A 4153-nucleotide genomic window follows, 5' to 3' on the forward strand; every position below is an offset into this window, starting at 1 on the left:
ATAAGTTAATATCCATCGTTTCATATATAAAAGAAAAGAAAAATATGTTTTTTTCTTGTGATGAGAACTTTTAGAATTTATTCTATTAGTTAACAATATATATATAATGAAATGTTATATATATATACACATACATATAATGGAATACTTCATACACACACACACACACACACACACACTCTTATTCACTCATATCTCCCACATTTTCTTTATCCATTCATCTGTTGGTGAACACTTAGATTGTTTCCATGTCTTGGCTATTGTAAAAAATCCTGCAGTGAAGATGGGGTTGCCGATATCTGTTTGAATAGTGATTTCATTTCCTTTGGATAAATACCCAGAAATGGAATCACTGGATCATATGGTAGCTTTATTTTTAAAATTTTTGAGATACCTCCATATTTATTTCTATAGTGGTTGCCCCAGTCTACATTTGCACAAACATTGCACAGGGATTTCCTTTTGTCCACAACCTCCACAGCATTTGTTATCTCTTGTATGTTTTTTATTCTACTTTATTTAGAGGGGGATTCCATTTACACTCCTCAATAGATTTTATGTATTTCTCATTGCTTCTTCTCTCATTAGTTCATCTGGTCCTGAAGGGTATGCAGTGTCATCTTGATCAGCCAATCATCTTCACAACAAATTTGTTGACAAGTCCTGGATTTTCTGCAAGAGCTTCATTAATTTCAGTTACTACTGATAGAGGAAAATAGAGCTCACTAGCAGCTTTCACACTTTCCAAAGCACCAAATTCATCTTGTTTGTTCAATTTTGTCCCAACTTCAGGCAAATTACAGTAAACAACATCTCCCAAAGCTTTCTGTGCAAAATTGCTGATTCCCACTGGTTCCAATACCATTTTCTGTTGTTATCCATTCATATTCCTCTGTGAATTTATGCACAGAGAGCAGATTGGGGCCAGAGCGCAGCATGCAGAATGCAGCAGATGCCCAGGCAGTGGGCAAGCTGCAGGCTGCAGTCTGAACACTCCGCTCAACTTACAACGCCATGTTCACTGGAGTGCAGAGGGTCTTAGTCCTTGACTGGTATAATTCGATAACAGTATCCCAGCCTCCTTACCACACTAATTGGTTCAGAAGCAGCACAAGACCCCAAATAGTCCAGCTGGTCCAGTAGTTGTGGAAAGAGATACTCTCTTCCTTCCTGGTTATGAATGAGGAAATATACTCCATGGAAACAAACTTGCTACCTTGAAGGAAGCCACCTTGAAAATAAAGCCAATCAAAGAGGGTAGAGTTGAGAAAAAAAAAAGGCAACCTGGTCCTGTTTGAGCCATGTATGGAGCTTGTCCTCTTTTTACGCTTTTCAATTTTATGAATCAGTGCATTCTCTTTATTTTTTAAACCTGTTAAAATTAGATTGTAAACTACTTGCAACCAAGCATGCTAAACAGATACACCACCCCCATGGGATAATTAAATGAAGACATTTTAGTACTAGGCTCTTAAAAAATAAATGAAGCCTACTTTGGGGGGTGTGGAATACAGAGAGTAAAATTGTGGGTATTAATTCTCATTCTTTCTGAACTCTTACTCTTGGATCCAAAGCAGGATACTCTTAATATCGGGGTGTTTTCCTAAGGGTATGAATGTCATTGTTTATGGATAAGATTCTGGAGACTTTTCTTATACTATTGCTTAACTGCTATTGGACCTCTCTCTTCAGATACTTATTCAAAAGAGGTAAGTCAAGAAACCAAGTCAAGTTCCAATGCTTCATCCAAAAGTGACAGGTATGAATTTTAGGGCATTTTTAAGTATGGAGGAAATAACATTTATTTTCTCATAATCAACTTAAATCCAAATCTGAGATCGGCTACACTGACAGAAAATTTAATCTGTTATTATTGGTATTCCCAAGAAAAAGGACTCAAGAGATATGTATAGGTCCCAGGGTGGGTCTCACCCACCATTACTGATTGCATCATGGAAGCGCTGCAGCTATTGGCTCAATTGTCCATACTGGATATCAGAGATGGCCATTGCCCAGTCTGCATGTTTTCATCAGGGTCCTGGGTCATGATCATCTTCAGCAAGAATACAACTCCTTATGCTCACGACCCAGCCCTCTCCTCACAGTGCTGTCAGAGAACATGGTGCAGGTCTCCTCAAAACATACAACTATAAATAGAACTTCATTTTTTTCCTAGCCTTCTGAAATCTTTTCTTCTTTGATCTTCTCTAAGACACTTCCCTGTCTCCTCAGACAGCACACACACACACACACACACACACACACACACACACAAACACTCTCCTGAGTACTTTATAATTTTTCAATCAGATTGAATTTTGCAGAACATAGGACCAGGTCTTGATTTCCAAGATTTTGGTCCTACCAAAATTCCTGAGCCTAGGATGTAAGGCAGGAAAAGTACACAGCAAACAACAAACACAAAACTATTCTCCAAACTAGATAACTATTCCATAAACAAAGCAATTTGTATACCTAATGGAATTTTTACACCTGGGACCAAGATTTAATCTTTACTTTTTTTTTTACTTGCTATTTTTATTATTTTTTTCCATTTTTAGTTAACATACAATATAATATTAGTTTTAAGTGTACAACACAGTGATTAGATATTTATTTAACTTATAAAGTGATCACCCTGATAAATCCAGAAACCATCTGAAACCAAACATAATTATTGAAATACTACTGACTATATTCCCCATGCTATACTCTACATCTCCATGACTATTTTGTAACTACCAATTTGTACTTCTTAATCCCCTCCCCCCTCACCTAGCCTTTACGCCTTAAAATCAGATAACCAACAAAATACTCTCTGTATCTATGAACTTGTTTCTGTTGTTTTTGTTTGTTTGTTGATCCTGTTCTCTAGATTCCACATATGACATTCGTCTAAAATTCCAATGTGTGTGTATGTGGGTGTGTGTGTATATATATATTCCACCTCTTCTTTATTCCTCCACTGATGGACACCAAGGAGGCCTCCATATCTTGGCTACTGTAAATAAAGCTGCAATGAATATATGGATTCACATGACCTTTCAAAGGAGTTTTTTGGGTTTCTTCAGATAAATACCCAGAAATAGAATAACTGGGTCCTTCTTTGTCTCTTGTTATAGTCTTTGTTTTACAGGCTATTTTGTCTGGTATAATTATTGCTACCCTAGCCTTTTTGTTCGTTTGTTTCCATTTTCATGAAACACCTTTTTTTCATCCCTTTACTTTCAGTATATGTGGGTCTTTTGATCTGAAGTGAATCTCTTGTAGACAGCATATGTAAGGGTCTTGTTTTTTAATCCATTTGGCTGCCCCATGTCTTGTGATTGAAGCCTTTAATCCACTTACATTTAAAGTAATTGTTGCTAGATATGTAGTTATTACCATTTTATTATTAAATATTTTTAATCTTTTTTTTTTTTATTCTTTTTTCTCCTTCCTTTTAAAGAAGTCCCTCTAACAATTCCTATAATACTGACTTGGTGATGATGAACTCCCTTAGCTTTTTCTTGTATGAGAGGCTCTTGAGCTGTCCTTTGATTCTAAATGATAGCTTTGCTGGGTAGAGTAATCTTGTTTGTAGGTCTTTGCTTTTCATCACTTTGAATATTTCCTGCCAATCTCTTCTAGCCTGCAAAGTTTCTGTTGAGAAATCAGCTGACAGTCTTATGAGAGCTCTCTTGTAGGAAACGAACTGCTTTTCTCTTGCTGCTTTTAAGATTCTTTCTTTGTCTTTAACCTTTGGCATTTAATTATGATATGTCTTGCTGTAGGCCTCTTTGAGTTAATCTGTTTGAAATTCTCTGTGCTTTCTAGGCTTGTGTGTCTATTTCCTTCACCAGGTTAGGGAAGTTTTCAGTTATTATTTCTTGAAATAGGTTTTTAATTCTTTGCTCTCTCTCTTCTCCTTCCTGTATCCCTATGATTCAAATGTTGGTATGTTTGATGCTGTCCCAAGAACTCCTTAAACTATCCTCATTTTTTTTTTTTTGATTCTTTTTTCTTGCTACTGTTCTGATTCGGTGTTTTCTGCTACTTTATCTTCTAAATTGCTGATTTGATCCTCTACTTACTCTACTGTTAATTCCTCCTAACATAGTTTCAGTTATTGTTTTCTTCATTATTGTTTTCTTCATTTTAGTTATTGTTTTCT

At 36.0% G+C, this 4153-nt stretch overlaps 1 pseudogene; it reads right to left on the minus strand.

Annotated features, from left to right (window-relative positions):
• Window positions 1–505: 505 nt before the first annotated feature.
• On the minus strand, window positions 506–1016 carry LOC120586575 (glycine cleavage system H protein, mitochondrial-like; annotated as a pseudogene).
• Window positions 1017–4153: the final 3137 nt, after the last annotated feature.

The sequence above is a fragment of the Pteropus medius genome, unplaced genomic scaffold (assembly GCF_902729225.1).
Source record: "Pteropus medius unplaced genomic scaffold, Ma_sr-lr_union100, whole genome shotgun sequence".
Taxonomy (NCBI): Eukaryota; Metazoa; Chordata; class Mammalia; order Chiroptera; family Pteropodidae; genus Pteropus; species Pteropus medius.